We start from the raw sequence: 18,866 nt of genomic DNA on the forward strand, positions 1-18,866 counted from the left end.
TATTGTAATTTTTAAAATGTATAACTGTTATTGTGTAACAGGAAGAAAAGGTCTAAAAGAGCAGGGGAATTGGGAGGGGTAGGGGAAGGGAAAAAAGGGAAAGGAAAAAATATGAGAAGAGGAAAAAAATGGAAACAAGGTCTTTGCAAATAGGGAAGGGTGGAGGGGGTGAAGGGAGGGCAAGGGAAGGGGGAAAAAAAATAAGAACCAAGAGACTTATGTAATGGTACAAGACCCCAATGATGAATGAAATTGTATTTTATACCAAAAATGTACCAATAAAGTTAATGGGGGAAAAACCCCCAATAAATCTGTTTAGCAAAGAACCCTGTGTGTGCACAGGGAGGGGCACATGGAAAAGACTGGAAACAAAGGTTTGAGAGGCTTACGAAGCACTTGAAGGCATCGTGTTGACTAAGAATTCACAAACCCAGACTACAAAAGCTCTTGGGTGCCCAAACGTGCACCAGCAGAAAGCAGATCACAAAGTCTGCAGTCTCCCAAGGAAGGCTCTGTCCCTTGTCCACTTCAATGTGACGGTGGAGGATAAGGATCATGAAAGAGCCTCCCAGGGGGGATAGCTAGGAACCATGAGAGCAGAAAGCAAACTTCCAAATCAAAGAGTCTGTTGCAGACCCTCCTGGTGCCCACCAGGTCCCCTCGGTGGCCGCCTCCTCTCTGAGAATCATGCTGAGTGCCAATACCTGCAGCCCTCTTCTGCCTAGGAAATTGTTTTTTCCTGGCTGTAGGAACATAAGAGACAAGCCAGAAGGGCAGAAGTGTGTTCCTGCTTCCAGAAACAGCCCTCTACCAATGTCCTCAGATGGATACCCTGGCTTCCTCCCCCTCCTTCTTCCAGCATCAGCTTCTGGGAACCTCAGAACAAGACAATTTCTCCCACTGCCTGGGCAGAGAGTCTTCATAGTAATGTCAGCAGGGATTTCCCATATTTCCACCATCTTACTTAATCTTATCTTTTTTTGGGGTACCGGGGATCGAACTCGGGTCCTTGCGCTTACGCAGCAGGCAGCGAAACCACTGAGCTAAATCCCCGGCCCTACTTAATCTTATCTTAATCTAGGTGAACAGCTGAAACAGTAGTCTAAAAAAAAAAGAATAAAACTAGAATTATCCTCGAGAGTAAGCCTGTTTTTTCATTTAAAACTTTATTATTTAGAAAAAATTAGAAAAACAGATGATCAAAAAGAAATATGTTTACCATTGTTATCTAACCCAGAAATATCCATGCTCAGCACAAACAATCAAGAAGTGGGATCTCTTCTTACTAAAAAGCTTGTGCAGGGCCAGGGATTTAGCTCAGTGGTTCTGCCACCTGCTTTGCAAGCACAAGGTCCCAAGTTTGATCCCTGGTACCAAAAAAAAAAAAAAAAAACAACCTCGTGCACAGCAAGAGAAACCACCAACAGTGTGAAGAAACAACCCACAATGTGGGAAAAAATTTTTACTTGCTGTCCCTCAGACAAAGGTCTACTATCTAGAATCTATAAAGAACTTAAAAAAAAATCAGACCTCCCATATTTAAAGACCCAGTCCAAAAATGGGCATCTAAAATGAACAGACATTTCTCAGACAAAGAAGTAGAAATAGCAAATAAATACATGAAAAAATGTTCAACATCACTGGTCATTGGAGAGATGCAGATGAGAACAATACTGAGATTCCACCTCACCCCAGAAAAATGGCTGCTATCATGAAATCAACCAATAACAAATGCTGGCAGGGCTGTGGAGAAAGAGGAACACTGCTCCTCTGCTGGTGGAAGTGTTAACTGGTGCAACCACTGTGGAAATCGGTATGGAGATACCTCAAAGAACTAGGACTGGAAGTCTCATTTGACCCAGCTATTCCCCTGCTGGGTATCTTCCCCAAAGAATTAAAAGAGTCATACCACAGTGATATATGTGCACCAATGTTTATAGCAGCACAGTTTATAATAGCTAAAGCTTGGAAGCAGCCCAATTGCCCATCAACTGGAGACTGGATAAAGAAAATGTGGTTTTTTTAATAAAATGGAGTACTACTCAGTCATAAAAAATGAGAAATTAGAGACATTTATAACTAAGTGGATGCACATTGAGACGATACTCTTAAGTGAAATAAATAGGACACACATGTGTAAATACCGAATAGTTTCTCTAGTGTGAGAAACTGAAAGTGTAAATAAGGACTAAAAGGTATAATAGATAATGTGAAATAGGAAGAAAAGGGGCAAAGGGGAAGGGGAAGTGGGTGGGGTATGGGAAAGGAAAGAAGGGAATGGAATTAATATGAGAAAATGGAAAAATGGAAACAAAGTCTTTGTAAATAGGGAGGGATGGAGGGGTTGAAGGGAGGGCAGGGGAATGGGGGATAAATAAGAACCAAGACAGTTTATGTAAAGGTGCAAATTTCCAGTGATGAATGTCATTATATTGTATACCTAAAATGTACCAATAAAATAAAATTTTTTTTAAAAATCCATGTTCAGTGGTTCAGTTTATGCCCTTTCAGACCTTTTCAATGCATTCATTAAAACTTCATTTCTTTGGGTTTTACTATGTTTCACCTTTCCGAGCATTTGGGATACATCAATAAACAAAAAAGGCAATGATTCGCATTCCTCAGAAAAAATGTATTCTAACTGAAGTCAGATGGACAAAAATATATATTTTTATGTAATGTATGTAAAATAAGCAAATTGTTTCATGTCTTATCAGGTGAAAACACTACAGAAGAAAGACAAAGGGGTCTGGGGCAAAGGGGATCAGGACAGCTGGGGGGTTGCAATTTCAACCCCTATGTGAAGAGCGGGCTTCCCTGGACACCGGGCATTGAGTAAAGACTCTAAGGAGGTGCAGCTATCTGTCTGGTGTACGTTCAGGCAGAGGGAACCCAGAGATGATCCCTGGGGGACTGGCTGGAGCAGCTGGAGAGGAAGTCAGAGAGCTGCCCAGGAAGAGGGACACAGCTCACAGTTCTTATTCCCTGTGAGGAAGGAGCCTGGCAGGTGTCAGGCCCTGACTGCTGTGGTGACCAGAGGGCTGAGGGGCGTATTAGGAGCAGTAATCCAGGCGGTGGATGGTGGTGGATTGGACCAGAGTAGTTGCAGCGATGAAGGGGAGAAGTCATCGGACATGGGAAATATATTTCGACACTAGGGCTAACAGGATTTCCTGAGGGATGAAGAGTGCAAGAAAAGGAGTGCATTCCAGATGATTTGCAGTGTTTGGTTTGAGCATTTGGGAGGATTTAGGTGCCAACAAGTGGATTAAAAAAGCCTGGATGGAGCAGGTTTAAAGGGGAAAAATCAGGAGTTGGAGAGGAACATGACAAGTTTGAGATGCCCATTAGAAATCTGAATGGGAGCTGGATTTATAAGTCTTAAGTTTAGAAGATCTGGGTTAGATGAGATGGTGTTTAAAGCCGCAACTGGAAAAGGTCAAATGGGTGTAGGCAGAGGGAAGAACGAACATGAAAAAGTTTGGAAGAGGAGGATGCAGCACAGAAGCCTGGGAAGGAGGAAGTGCTGAGGCAGGGGCCCCTGGAGGGGCAGTTCTGGCAGGGAAGGACTGGGCCAGGGCGGAGGAGCCGGCTGGTTTGCCCACACCTGGGGGACAGAAATGACCATGGAGATTAGCAATACAGAGGTCATGGTGACCTTGGCATTTACCAAACCTAGCTGAATAGGGCTTTTGCTATTGTTGTTCTTTTGCTTTGTTTTTATTTTGTTTTGCAGTACTGGGGACTGAACCCAAGGTCTTCCCATTGAGCTACAACCCCAACCCTCTTATTCTTATTTTTATTTTAGATCTTAATTTTCATTTTTTAAAATTTTTATTTTTATTAGTACATTTTTGCAGTGCATACTGCAAAATTCCTATAACACATCTTAATTCTTTTTATGCCCCTTTCCCTTCCCCCCTCTCCTCCACCCCCTTCATTTTTGATTCTTTACTTTGAGTCGAGGTCTGGCTAAGTTGCCCGGGCTGGACTCAAATTTGCAATCCTCTTGCCTCAGCCTCTGAGAGTGTGGGGATTACAGATATGTGCCACAATGCCTGGTCCATTATTTTAAAAGCCTACTCCAAGCCAGTGTGGGGGCACACACCTGTAATCCCTGCACTCTGAGAGGCTAAGGGAGGGGCACTGTGAATTCAAGCCCAGCCTGGACTATACAGCAAGATTCTGTCACAAAACAAAAAACAAGAATGATGGAATTAGAGGGGCTTTATTGCAAAGAACGACAAAGAAATAAAGCAGTAGCAGAGGGGAGAAAGTAGAGTGAAAAGAATTTTGGGGGCTTGGGGATGTGGCTCAGAGGTAGTGTGGTTGCCTAAATTGCACAAGGCCTTGGGCATGAGCCCCAGTATCACCCAGAAAAAAAGAATTATTTTTTTGTGCCCATTTCCTTGGATGAGAGAAATAACAGCATAATTTATATGATAGTCATAATGATCCAACTGTAACGATTAAAAAGTTGATTATGTAACAGCAGGAAGAAAACACCCATAAAATATTTTTAAAAATGAGATGTACTGTAGATAACTTTCTAAAACTTACAAAACATATAATAAATATACTCCTAGTCAAATAATGTCCTACATTTTAATTTTTAATGGCAGCAGGATATTTTATTTTGTTTGTTTAATGTACTATAATTTGTTCAACCAATTCCTTATCATAGGACCCTTGAGCAGTTTGGTTTTTTTTTTTTTTCCACCTTTTTTTTTAGTACCAGGGATCAAACTTGGGTCCTTGCGCTTGCGCAGCAGGCGACGAAACCACTGAGCTAAATCCCTGGCCCAAGGTTACCTTTTTTTATTTTTATGAACAATCATGCAGTGGACATTCTTTGTTTTTAAAGTTTATTCTTTTATTAGTACGTATTTGTCATACATATTGATCACATTCATCATAGGGAATTAATACATCTCAATTCTTTTTTTCCCATCACCCTCCTCTCCCTTCAACCCTTCTTCCCAGGAGACTTTTTTTTTTGTATCAGGGATCGAACTCAGGACCTTGTGCTTGCGTTGGCACTACTGAGCTAAATACCTGGTCTGCAGGGGACATTTTTAAACATATAAATTATCCCATTTTTCTGATAGTTGCCTTTGTGACAAAAAAGGTTAATATTTAAATTTTAAAATGTATTACAGTTAAAGACACATTGCCATCAATCCCCCTCAAAATATTGCCCCTTGTTTCAAACACACTTCTCCCTTTGCTCTTGTCATTTTCTGAAGCAGCTCTGGAGTCCTCTTTCGTGAGTGTCTTTAGCTGTGCTATTGTTGGCTGCCTTGGTGTCCTGATTTGATTCAAAAGATTTACCTTTTGTGGTCATTTTGACTTTGGGGAAGAGCCAGAAGTCACACAGTGCTAGGTCCAGTGAATAAGGTGGATGAAGACACACCGTAAGGTTTTTACTTCACAGAAACTGCCATAAATATTTTGAATCCATTCAGGACATGGAGGCAGCCATGAAAGAAGACTTACAGAGCTGCTTCAGAAAGTGGCAAGAATGACGGGATAAATGTGTTGGAAGCAAGGGGGAGCAACCAAAGACTTTTAGGCCTGCTCCTATCACAGTTATACTTCTCTATTGTCCTGTCACCTTTGTGTGCTGTGAAGTTTATTTACATGATTTTCTGATCATCTGTCTCACCCACTAGACTACAGACCAGGGAGTGCGCTGATTATGCCTGTTTTTGTTCATTGTTGTTTGCCCAGCTTTCAGCTAACAGGTGGGTATGTAGGAGGCATTCAGTAAATCACTACTGATAAAGGAATGAGCAAAGTTAAGCTTAATCCAAGAATGGGGTAGATGACACTGGGCAATGTTATTTGGGGACAAATGAGGTATGACTGTCAATCATTACTAGTGCCAGGCAGTATAGCTCCAAAAGTGTTTATAATTGGCTAACTAAATAAAGCAGGAATGAAGTGTCAGTTTTTATAAAAGTCCGCCTTGTGTGCATGATGAAGGGACTAACCGTGGATCTTCCCAAGGTCATCTTGGAGAAACCCTCAGCTAGCCTGCCGGCCATGCCCTTCGTTCCTTAGGCCAAGGCTCCAGTTTGCAGAGCTAAGTGCTGCAGTCCAGCGGCCAGCAGGTGGCAACAGACTGTTATTAAAGTGCTGGTGAGCCTCTGAGCCCTCTGGGGAAGGTGGCTCTCCAGCTGCTGCAATACCACCTGCTGTGTCCCAGGCCGGGTCTCTAGGAGACGCCCTGTGGGCTGCCAGCCCAGCAGGCTCTTTCCCTGGAGGAAGGCTGCGCAGCAATCTTCCTCTTCCTGGGCCCCCTGGAGCAAAGGCTTCCCCTTAGAAGAGTCCAGAAAGGGAGTGGAGCTCAGTGGGAGAGCTCACCTAGCATGCACAGCACCCTGGCTCCATCCCTAGCACCACAACCAACAAGATAGTGGAGACAGCTCTCAGCCTGAGAGTCCAATCCTGCTTCTGCATGGCACAGTTCCAGTTCAGGAACTTAGGGGCCAGAGGAATCCACCTAAAGATCCAGGCTTCTTCAGCCTGAGAGTTTATCCAGTTGCATTGCTGACCTGCCTCGGTTGAGGCCTCTGTATGCCTGAAGTGCTCAGGTTTTTTATTCTGCTTTTTTCCAGCCAACCTCCATGCCATGCAGTTCAGGTTGATGGTTCTGTGGTCATTACTGGCTTTGTCATTGCTGGATTGAACTGGTGGCTTGGCCATGTCCAGCTGTACTCTCTTTTTCCCCCTTGAAATGAACGGGAGGGAGGAAATCACTACTGGTGGAGAATCCTGTTGTCTCCATTTATTCTCTCAGCAACTCAGTGAGCTGGTGTGAGCTATGTTGTGGCCATGCACACTGAGGTCTGTGGTAGCAGAGCTGACCACGATAGGAATTGATATTTCTTTTTTTTTTGGTACCGGGGATCGAACTCGGGACCTTGTGCTTGTGAGGCAGGGGCAGAACTACTGAGCTAAATCCCTGGCCCAGGAATTGATCTTTCTGATCCCAAATACAGTGCTCTGTCCACCGCCTCATGGTTCACATGATGCCAACTAGCCCCTTCTGCAGTGGCAACCAGAGATACAGAGGAGGAGGGAAGGGGACAAGGTGACCAAAGGGTTGCGCTTCCTCCTTCCCACCCTCGCTTCAGCAAGGACAACTATGATGTACATTTAAAAATATATATGGTTTCCACTTAGACCTTCCTTTTAGAAGGAGAAAATTAGTGGGATATATGGTCTCTGGGGCACATTCTGACCCAGCTGAGTTGCGGCAATGTATGTACCTGCGGCTGTCAGACAACTTGAAGCGAAGGCCTGGCCACTGCCACCCTGCTATCCCTGATTAGTGCAGGAAATGGTTTGATGGCAAAATTCTTCTCTGGCTGGCTCCTCATATTCCCTGGGACAGACATAAACCAAGAAAAATGAGTCTGATGTAAAATGCCAACAAAGAGTAGGTGGAACTTTTCTTCAGTAGGCAGAGTCTGAGCAGCAGCAGTCTGAAGTAAACTAAAGAAGCCTGCAAGGCCAAATGGAGCGACGATGACCAGAGGCAGAGAGAGAAGAGGCTCAGGCCTGTGTCTGGAGGGACTGAGAGAATTGGAAAGAGGAAGAAGAGGAGGAGATGGGGAGGAGAAGGGGAGAGAGAGAAGAAAAGATAATTGGCCAGAGACTTGAGAGGGAGAGAAGTCCAAACATTATCTCTAAGGAGCTTTGTTGGATATTTACAACACATTCCTACCTTTGGCATTTTCGCAAGAAACAGAGATCTGTTTTCAATTCCATTTTTCTGCAAAACTGGAGCAGTGCCAAGACCAGACCATGCAGGAGCCTCTTTGTGGGAGTCACATAAGCCAGCTTGAGTCTTTGCTGTGCTTTAGAAGTCAGTGCTTTTCCATTTTGTCAGCTGCCTGATTTCTATTCTGAGAGGTGCTAACTGCTAAACATTGTTATTCACTTATGTTCCCTAAATAACTTTTAATTGGTTTTAATTTGGACTAAGAATGTTCTACTCTTGACACTATGACAGGAATTATCAAAAATAAAATTAATGAAGAATTCACTTCAGAAAAGAGCACACTAATATAGTATTTTAAAATATCTATCTCAGCAGAAATGCAGATAATTTGAGATGTTTAATTTTTTAAAGGTTTTTCTCAAAGCAATAATTGCATTGGTAAAGAGGTCACTTAAACATTTTTTCGCCCTTGTATGCATTTTTACAATGCGATCTTTCCCTTTCTTTTCCAGTGGAATTAATTGCATTCATGCAAGAAATGCAATCAAATCACTTACGTGCTTTGCCTAGATGATCTAGATGATCACTATATTCATCGCACATTAGAAAGCCGTGAGCAATATCTGCTCCTCTGAAACACTGCCAGAGATAAAATCTGTCAGGGCTCTCAGGCTATGTAAAGCAAACAATACAAGGAATTTAAAAGTATTGGAGTTTTTAGTGGGATCAGCCACTCTGTTTTCCTCCTATTCTTTAAAACAACGGTGTTAGTTGTCCACCTGTCTGTCACAGCCTGGTTCTAACAGAGACTTACACATCCCTTTGGCTAAAACACAGCCAAATATCAAAGAGCTAGGAAGCTGGGGGTCAGCCCAAGGCATGAATCCCTTTGAGTAAAACCTGGCAAAGACAAAAGAGATTCATACAGGTTTTCCGATACACAGCGAAACACATTTGTGAGGCCTCTGCATGCCCACGGTGCTCTCGTTTAGTCCCCAGGCCTCTCTTTCCTTTAGAGAAAGCCTGCAGCCTGCAGGGTAAATTCAATTAATACTGCCATTGACTGTGATATGGTTTGCCTTCTCCTTTCCAGAATTTTCTCAAATCCTATTTAATTTGGCTTAGGGGCTGCTTAGCTTATTATAGATGAGGAAGATGGGCCTTGTATGTGACCACACAGCTGATAGAATTACATCATGTTCTGGATTTCAATGGAAAAGAGGATAGATGTGCTTAAATATTTATGGCACTGTACCATCTCTTTTTTTTTTTTTTTCCAGTACCAGGGATTGAACTCAGGACCTTGCACTTGCGGAACTATATCCCCAGCCCCCATCTCTTTTTCTTATATGACCCTTACAACAAATTCAAATATGGGTGACAGCTTCATAATTATTTACCTAGACTTCACAAGACTGGATAGCCAAGACTGAACTGTATTCAAGCACTGTTTCACTGATCACACTAATTTTAAGTACATTAGCATAGTATATAGCCATGATCAGTACTCTTTGAAGTCCCTTCTATGTGCCCCGACTTGATGCATTAGTGGTCTGGCTTAATTTTGTCACAGTTTTGGGCACATTAGCAGTTCTCAGGCATGGCAGGGTGAGATGTCTGGAGCTGTGGATAAACATTGTGCATCTGCCTGGAGTTCAATTTTATTTGAAGATTTGGAGGAAAAAAATTAATCACTTTAACCATTTATTTAATGTGCTGCCAATTCTTTATTTAATTTTCTGTGAAGCAAACAAAATTATGCATTAGCTATGTTATGACTAAAACCCAAATGTTGATTAATACTTACAGTGAGAGAATAACAACTTGTAAACCCAGAAGTATGTCTGCTTAGTTGTCAGATTTCCCGTCAGAAACAAACTGGTGATGCGGAGAAAATGATCTGAGGACACTTTCCTGGGGACCCGGCCCCGCCTGGCCTCCAGATGAGGCGGCCACAGCCTGCTCCAATCTCTCGTCAGTCTTCTGTCATTGGCCTGAAACTCTAGGCACCACTGAAGAAGGAAAAGGAAGCCACTAATCCAAGGAAATCTGATGCATCCTCAAAGGTGAGATCTTGAGAGACACAGATGATCTGAATCTGGACAGAGCTGGCAAAGAAGTTGGCTCCTAGCTCAGCTATGTCTGCACTGGGCAGGAGGTCTCCAAGTCAGGAGAATATCTTCTGAGAGCTGTTCCATTACTCTCTAGACCCGGCCACAGTGTCTCCCAACTGCTGGTGCCACATCCCTGACTTTGACTGGAACCACCATCTAGCCCCCATTCCAGGGTACCCTGTCCCTCTTGGCATGCCCACTGGGCTACTCAACCTTGCTCAAGTCCAGTTCTAGCCTTATGAGAGAGTTCCTGTCCTTAACACTGGTCCAGGCTTCAAGTTCCTGGCCTTTTTTTCTTATGTATGAAAATAAAATATGAATGCAAAATTCACATAAATGTTTAAAGTACAACACCTTGAAGAAGAGGGACGCTGTATGTAGCTCCTTTGAGCCCTTGGGGGACCATGTGGGGGTGCATTCGTCCTCTGCTGTTAGAGTGCCACCAGCAGACAGGTTTGAGAAGTGAAACTCTGAGGGGCATCAGGGCAAGGGGAAGGATTCAGCCCACATAAGATGTCCTCTTGCAAAATTGGAGACAGTGTACTTTAGAGAGTTCGTGTCCTGCTGGAGTCAGGAGAAATTCCATATGGTTCCAGGTATGCAGTCTCTTAATGGAACTCTTTGAAATGGCTTATGCCTTCCCTTTCTGCAAAATGTCAAAGGAATAATGACTGTGCCAATTTTGTGCACACCAGCCTTTTTCTGTTTTTCTGTAAAATTGCTTTCAGAAGTATTTAGTGTTGCTTTGTTGAAATTTAACTTTATATTGCTTGCCTCTCGTTTCAAGAATGATAAAGGCAGTTAGCTGGTGCTGGGAATCCTGAGCTCAGAGATCAGGAGATGGGATTCCAGGGCCCTCTCACCTTCATCCTGATGACTCTTAAAACAGCAACACAGCTCCAGCCCCATCCTCTTTCTTGCTGCCTTCTTTCTTAGAAACACAGGGAGCACAGGCAGACAAGAGAAACCATTCTGAGCATGAGACCCTCACTGGGCTGAGAGGCCAGGGGGTGACCAGAGGCTCCCTTGTGCTGGACAAACAGTGATGTCCCATTACCCAGCTTTCTCCACCTTTCCCAGTCCTGAGAGCTTCAAGGAGTCACCTGAGTGGAAAGAAGTGCAGCACAAGGAGTCCCTGCTTTGAGATTTGGTTGCAGTAGTCTTAGGTCCCAGCCAGACAGATTCCAGACCTAATGACATTAATTCTAGATTAAGATGGAAGCTCCTGGTACTGCTTAGGGTGCCGTAAAAACTCTGCCTCTTACAAATGCAATTGCCTGGAGACTGATCTTTAGAGAAAAAATACTTGGTAGATTTGGGGCATTGCCCTTCTGTGTTCATTTCTCTTCTGAAGTCTAGGTGGCATGTTAGTGAAGGAAGTCCTTGTCACTAATTGGAATGGCTGCCTTCAGGACATGTTCAGTGCCTGCCTCTGGGACAAGTGTCCCCACCCTGCCAGTTGAACCCTATCTGTTTGTCCCTTTTTAGTCCTACACCAGAGCGCTTTCTTGGCCCATATATATGAATTTTGATGCTTTGCAGATGGAAATTCCTCCTTGTGATGGAGACGGATCATCTGCTCTCTCCCACATGGCTTGGGAAGGATGAAGAAAGAGTCAGAGAACTAAGCTAAGACAGTGAGAACAAGGGCATAGTATTGGGGAAATTAAAAGGGAGAACCGGGAAGCAGGTTTGGGGACTGAGAGGTTGTTGCCAGAATGCCGGGAGCTTCCTGGGAGCCTGTGTGGGCTGAACATTGCAGCCCAAGAAACAGAACCAAGCCTTCAAGATGAGAGGCTGAAGGGAAACCTGGCTGCTGGCAAGGGGTGTGGTGGCAGGGTGGGGGGAGATGTTGCTGGAAAGGGGAAGCAAACTGGGATTAGGGAGAAAATTCATCAAGCCAGGCAATGCCGTGCCCTACAAAGACCTGTGACTATCTCCATGTGTAGTGATTCTGAGTTTTCTCACCCTTTAATAAAGTCACTCTAGGGCCGGGGATTTAGCTCAGCGGCACTGTGCCTGCCTCACAAGTGCAAGGTCCTGAGTTCGATCCCTGGTACCAAATAAATAGATGAAATAAAGTCACTCTTCCCCTTGAGTCGGTATGGGATACATGCAGGCCCTTTCCTTTGTCCCTGCCACCCCTAACAGGGATAACACAAGGTTCTCCTGCTTTGGGGCATAAATTGACATGTTGTATTTTTTTTCAAAATCAGCTTCACCCCCTAGATGTTGTGCCTGGTGTGTCCGTGGTCTGCAGTGATGCTTTCTGACTGTGCCTTTGCAGAACCAGCCTCTTCTGCAAAAATCTACTCTGGCAGGAGATCAAGGGCGGGCCTGACAGTCTCCAGCTAATGATAAAATTCCACAGTGTCGCATTCCCAGCATCACCCAGGAAGAACCCAGAATTAGCAACCTGGCTCTGGCAACTGCAGCGTGTGCCCCCACACAGGCTGTGTACCTCGTTGGAACACCGTCTCCGTCCTCGCCTGCAGAAGGGCTCTCATGGCCTGGGGTGGGCAGAGGGTGCCAGGTGCAACACCCCCCCCCCCGACTCTTCTCCGGTACCCTGCAGGCTGCTTGGCACAGCCCTCTCAGAGTGGTCTCCCCACCCGCAGAGCCACAGCCCTGCCCCTTGCCCCCGTGACGGTGCTGTGGTTTGCTTATTTGGACATACTCATCCCCAACACTCCAAAGATGAAAGGCAGGAAATGTGCAGTTCCAGTTCCCAGAGCGGGAGTGGCCAGACCACACTGCATGACGTTTCCAGCTGAGGTCACGGGACCCCAAAGGCAGACACAGTGTAGGCAAACCAGGGCTGTGCCCTGGGCTGGCACAGCACACGCAGGCATTCCCACCCCTGGATGGAGTCCCTCACTTGGGACTGACCACAGCTGCTTACTCCCCTCACTGCCCTTGGGGGAGCCACCCCTCAGTCACTCCCACTGTGGCTCCCCACTGCCCACAGGGCCCTGCCTCAGAGAACCCACTTCCGCCCCGGTCATGCCCAGGCCCTGGTGGCCTGAGTGCTGCTGAGCAGGGACTGAGGACTCATCCTGCCTTCCTGAATCGCTGCGGGAAATGCCTCTGGGTCCTTAGGGCAGAGGTTTGGAAACCCCCAGTGTCCTAAAACAGCACAGAAGTTGACCCAAAGCGGGGATGGAGGAGGACAAGGCCTGTTCTCCAGTGACCACCAGCCTTTCCTGCCATCCCCAGCCAGCAAGATGATTTTTCTCTAAACACACCATCTTTTCCATAAGACAGAAGTAAGTATCACTTCCACCCACACTCAGGATGTTAAAACATTTGAAGAATGATTTGTTCTGGGCCAGAAAAAGCCCGTGCTGGAAGCATTCCATCTCTCTCCTCCAGGTGTGAACCCTGCGGCTGGGTTATAGAGGCAGCTGAGGCTGGAACTGGCTTTGTAAGGGGCCATTTCCTGGCTTTGGTGCAGTCACAGCAAGCGCCCCATCAGGCTGCAGGATAGCGTTTGTGCGTTTCGTTTCTGCAGCGATGATTTTTAAAGCAGTTCTAACACCCCTGATCGCATGCAGCCGCGCTCCCTGGGAAGCAGTTCACGTGAGAGTGCAGCAAAGCCAGCTCCAGGTTCCAAAGGGAGCCCCACCTCTTGTTCAGCAGAAGCCACTAAAGACAGGTACTCAGGGACGATAATGTCCTTTTGTGCCTTTGTCTGGGCCAGCTCATTAAGGTAGAGACTGCTTCAGCAATGACAGGACAACCCCTTCCTGTGTGTTCCAGGAGAACATAATTGACTACAAAACCCTTTTTTGATGTCACCACTGCCAGATACAAACCCAATTAGCAGCAGAGTTAACTCAGATGCATCCTGGGAACATGGAAATACTGCGTTCTACAGCTAGTTAGACCCATGGAAGGATGACACCTCTGGATGTCATCAGGAAGGTAGGTTCCGGGGACCGCAGGATGCTGGGTACTCCCACAGCCCTCACGTTCCAGTGATTTTAGGGCCCCCCTTTTGTGGGTGAATTACAAGGGCTTAAAAGATTAATAATCAGAAAATCAGCTTTTGTCTGCTCAAGGCTTCTGGCCCAGGAGCAGCACAGTTTCATTCTGAGGCTGGAGACGTTCAGAAGCAGTCACTGAGGTCTTAATTCCGGTAGAGCCCAGGGGTCCCTCCACAGCTTCCTCCCGCAGATCTGGGGGAGGTAAGAAACCTCTTGTGTTTCTCCCAGGGACTAAGCAATCCTGAGTTCTGACTCTGCACAGCAGAAGCAAACAACTAATTTCAAGTCCCAGAGGGATGCTGTGGCCCACCCACCTCTGTTTAAATAATTAATGTTGTCAAGCAGGCACTAAAAGGCTGGGCAGAGAGAAAACTGCCAACACAAAAGGCAAACACTAAAGGAACACAAACGGCAAACACTGGGTTTTGATTTGTGGTTGCAGAGGGACCGTGGTGATTATCGGTCACCGTGATGTGGTGACGTGGATCGCAATGCTCCAGAGGCTCTGGCTCTGGACCCTTCTTTTAGGAAGGAAAGTCCCACTTAAAGTAACCATCAAACGAGAGCACTTGGGATTCAATCAGACCAGTCAGAAGGAGGCTGGTTTGGGGTTTCCCCTGAAATTCAGCTTTTCCTGATTGGTGACCTTGTTTCAGATGTCAACTGCCCACAGGACCCCTTAGTCCTTGGTCTACCCTGTTTGTGGCCCACTAGTAGAGGAAGCCCTGCAGCTGGGGTAAGGAGGCAGGGCCCATGCTGGATTACTTTTTTAAAAAATTATTTTATTTTTTTCAGTGCTGGGGATTGAACCCAAGACTCACACATTATAACCTCTTAATTTGAAAGGTGAGGTGCTCGGTTGTTCTGAGTGTAGTGGGTCTACTCTGGCCTCAGGAGGCACAAACATTTGGAAAGAAGGAAGGCAGAAGTCTCTGGAATCAGAGGCCCAGGCCCTGGGAAATAGGTTGAAGCTGTCAGTTGTAAGCAGCAGAATCCACTTTGGGCTGACTTAGGCAGAAAACTGTATGATGAATGGCTGTGATATGGCTCAGAGTCCCAGAGAGGGCTGGAGAGCGAGCAGGGACAGACAGAAGCCCGAGGGTTGTGCCACAGCCAGAAGCCCTGGCCTATGGGGACTCTGCCATGTCCACTGTGGGTTGAGGACTTCATGGTCCCTGCTTGGTCACAAGGTCCACCCAACACCCCTCTGCCACAGTGGCCCCTCCTGCTCCTACCCCACCTGCTGTGGCTTTCACTCAAATCCTCCATGCTTGCCTATACCCCGGGGCCAGGTGCCCCATCTGAATCCTGCTGCCAGTCCTTCCACTTTCAGAAGGGAAACATCTGTCAGCACTTTTATCTTCTTCAGTGGCTGGAATGAAGGTTGGACAAGGACACACCCTGACCCGGCGAGGTCTTCCTTTCCCGCCCCTCCAGCCCATCTCTGGCTCCAAGCCTGATATTCTACTTGGTCGATGTCCAGTCCTTTCAACCCTCGCTGTCCTCTTCAGGGCATTGTGATCTATAATATCTCCCCTTCAAAGAGAGAGAGAGGGAGCGAGAGAGAGAGGCTAAATCCGATGAGCCACTGCTCTGAAGAAAGTTTCAAAGAGAACAGGGCAGAGCTAGTGGCTGACAGCAGCGAGCAGCCAAGGCACGGACAAGAAAGGCCAGAAAATGCCGGGCACCTGTCAAAGCTCTGCCCCACACCTGATCTCAATCTCAGCTGGGTATAAAGCCTCTGGGGCGCGGGAGCCCCACCCGCAGCTGCAGTGTGGAGCCGCAAGAGCAGCGCAGAGTCCTCCCCCCGGCAAGGTAGGCAGAAACGGAGTGTGCTGAGGAACACCAGGAGATTTTTGAAAAATTTTAACAAGACTTCTTTGTTTATCTTCTCCCTGGCTTCCGCAGCCGGTCTGCAGGCAGTCAGGATAAATTCAGCCCAGGAGGGAAAGACGGTGTTTCCTCCCCCTCTCTCCTCCCATTTTAGGTGAGAGGAGGAGGTGGTGTGGGGGTAGAGAAAGATCTGGCGAGCTCACCAGCTGGTGCTGCAGCTGGGCTGAGCGGAGCCAGCCTGCTCTGCGCCCCCACAGAGCGGGCCCAGAGCAGGGCGCAGGGGTGCCCTGTCCCCTTCGCCCTTCCCCGGCTCCTGGGAAGTCAGGTTGGCTTCTTCGCTCGCTCAGAGGAAGTAGGTGGCCCCTCACACTGTGTGGCCCCAGGGCCCTCACTCCCTGCTGCTCCCCGTGGAGCCCCACCATGCAGGCCGGGGGAGCCGTTTTTGGGGTACAGCATTGCTTTCAGAGGACCCGGTGGAAATACAGTCCTCCACCCCCACCCCCGCAGGGCATGGTGACCCTGGAAGAGCTCCATGCCCTGGAGAACTGGTCGTCAGATTCCTGAGGGTGCCGAGGAGGGCAGTCCTGAGGATGGCAGTTGGAGACATCTTGATGTCACAGAGGGGACCTGGCAGGGTGTGCAGTGGTGGGCACCTTGGGTGTGGGGACCACAGCGGGGCTTGGGTAAAAGGGGCACCAGCAAGGCTGGAATGAATGAGGAGAGAGGGTTGGGGAGAAGGAACACAGGCCTCAGCGGCCTGGAGACATGGCCTTGCCTCTCTAGCAGGGCCAGAAGCTGGACAGTTATAGCCTTTCACCTGAGCGGGGTCGACACCATGTCTGGCTTCTCGAGGGGCTCTGGGCAGTTGCTGGCCAGGCAGTGCGAGTGCAGAGGCCATCTCTCCCCAAAGAGGACAAGAAATTCCTTGGGCTGGCTCTGGGACAGGCTTCTGCAGGCTTTCACTCTTTCTCTCCCCCTATGCTGGGATTGAACCCAGAGAGTGTGTATGCTGGGTGAGGGCTGTAATAATGGGCCACTCACCTCCTCCCCAGCCTTAGGCAGCTTTTTATTTATTTATCTTTTCCATTTTTTCCTTCTTTTTTTTTTTCTTGCCCCTTCCTTCCTTTCCCCTTCCCATTTGAACATTTTCTTCCCATTTCCCAATATCTTATACATTTTGGTCTTTTTTTACACTTTCAGTTTCTCACACCAGAGAAACACTGCGATATTTAAACATGTGTGTCTTATTAATTTCACTTAAGAGTATGGCCTCAAGATGCATCAGTTTAGCTGAAATGTCTCAAGTTTATCTTTTATGGCAGAGTAGTACTGCATTGTATTTAAAACAAACCCACATCTCCTTTAACCATTCATTGGTTGATGGCCATTTGGGCTGTTTCCATGATTTAGCCATTACAAACTGTGCTGCTATAAACATGGGTGTGCATATATCACTATAGTATGACACTTTGAATTCTTTCAGGAAGATACAAAGAAGGGGAATAGCTGGGTCAAATGGGACTCTAGTCCTAGTTTTTTGAGGAACCTCCTCCACACTGATTTCCACAGTGGTTGCACCAGTTTACACTCCCACCAACTGTGGAGAGGGGTTCTTTTTCCCCACAGCCCCGCTGGCATTTATTGGTCAATTTCTTGAGAGTAGCCATTCTTTCTGGAGTGAGATGGAGTCTCAGGATTATTTTAATTTGCATCTCTCAGATGAGCAGTAATGTTGAACATTTTTCATATATTTGCCATTTCTACTACTTTATCTGAGAAATGTCTCTTCATTTCAGATGCCCAGCTTTGGATTGGGTCTTTAAATTTGGGGAGGGGTCTGATTTTTTTGAGTTCTTTATAGATTCTAGATATTAGTACTTTGTCTGAGGAACATCTGGCAAAAATTTTTTCCCATTCTGTAGGTTGTCTCGTCACTCTGTTGAAGGTTTCTCTTGCTGTGCAAAAGCTTTTTAATAAGATGAGATCCCAGTTGATTCTGTGATATTTCCTGTGTGCGACTGAGGTTTTGTTCATAATGTTTTTGCCTAAGCCAGTGTCTTCAAGAGCTCTACCTATTCTGTCTTCCAACAAATTTAGTGTTTCTGATTTAATATTTAGATTTTTGATCCATTACAATTTTAGTTCAGTGCATGGTGAAAGATATTGGTCTAGTTTTAATCTTTGGCATACGGAAAGTTAGTTCTTCCAGCATCATTTATTAAAGAGGCTATCTTTCAGTGAAGGTGTTTGGCCCCTTTGTCAAAGATAAGGTGGCTGTTTTTGAGGTTCTTTCTGTGTCTTTTAATCTGTTCCATTGATCCTGGGGTCTGTTTTTTTGTTTTTTGCCAGTACCATGTGGTTTTTTTCACAGTAGCTCTATAGTATAATTTCAAGTCAGGAATTGTGATGCCCCCTGCCTTGCTTTGTTGCTTAGAATTGTTTTTGCTATTTTTGGTTTCTTCTGGTTCCAAATGAATTTTAGAATTGTTCTAATTCTGTGAGGTATGCTACTGGTATTTTGATCGAGATTGCTTTAAATCTGTATAGCAATTTTGGAAGTATGGCCATTTTCTCTATATTGGTTTTTCCTACCCGAGAACAAGGAATATCTTTCCATTTTCTGATATTCTTAGATCTCCTTTTTCAGACTACTGTAGTTCTCAATATAAAGTTTTTTTCTTCCTTTGTTAGATTCCTAGGTTTTTTTTTTTTTTTTTGGATGCTTTTGTTAAAGGTGTTGTTTCCCTAATTTCTCAGGGAGTTATTTGTGTACAGGATGGCTATTGATTTTGGGATGTTGGCTTTGTATCTGGCTATACCACTGAATTTGGTTATTAAATCTAGAAGTCTTTTGGTGGAACTTTTGGGGTCTTCTATGTAGAGTATCATAACATCTGCAAATAATGATAATTTAACTTCTTCTCTTCTTTTATTTCTTGTCTAATTGCTCTGGCTAATGTTTCCAAAACTATATTGAATAAGAGTGGTGACAGTGGACATCCTTGTCTTGTTCCTGATTTTAGAGTGAAAGCTTCCAGTTTTTGTTCATTTAGTATGACGTTGGCTGTTGGTTTGTCACAGATGCCTTTTATCAGATTCAGATAAAGACCACCTATTCCAACTTTCTGTAGGGTTTTTGTCATGAATGGGTGTTGGACTTTGTTAAATGCTTTTTCTGCATCTATTGAAATGATCATATGATTT

The 18,866-nt window shown here is 45.8% G+C and overlaps 1 long non-coding RNA gene across 2 annotated transcripts in view; it reads left to right on the forward strand.

Moving 5' to 3' along the window:
* Positions 1–15,310: 15,310 nt before the first annotated feature.
* LOC147829968 (uncharacterized) overlaps positions 15,311–18,866 on the forward strand; it is a 59,187-nt gene continuing 55,631 nt past the window's right edge. Inside the window, exon 1 of one of the 2 annotated variants that reach the window (XR_015447146.1) lies at positions 15,311–15,644. This is a non-coding gene — a long non-coding RNA (uncharacterized LOC147829968). The remainder of the gene's footprint in view (positions 15,645–18,866) is intronic. The other variant, XR_015447147.1, reaches the window with a different exon arrangement.

Source organism: Heterocephalus glaber, unplaced genomic scaffold, assembly GCF_053883595.1.
Source record: "Heterocephalus glaber isolate CG9 unplaced genomic scaffold, H.glaber_assembly_v1.0 deba00000347, whole genome shotgun sequence".
In the NCBI taxonomy this organism is placed as follows: domain Eukaryota; kingdom Metazoa; phylum Chordata; class Mammalia; order Rodentia; family Bathyergidae; genus Heterocephalus; species Heterocephalus glaber.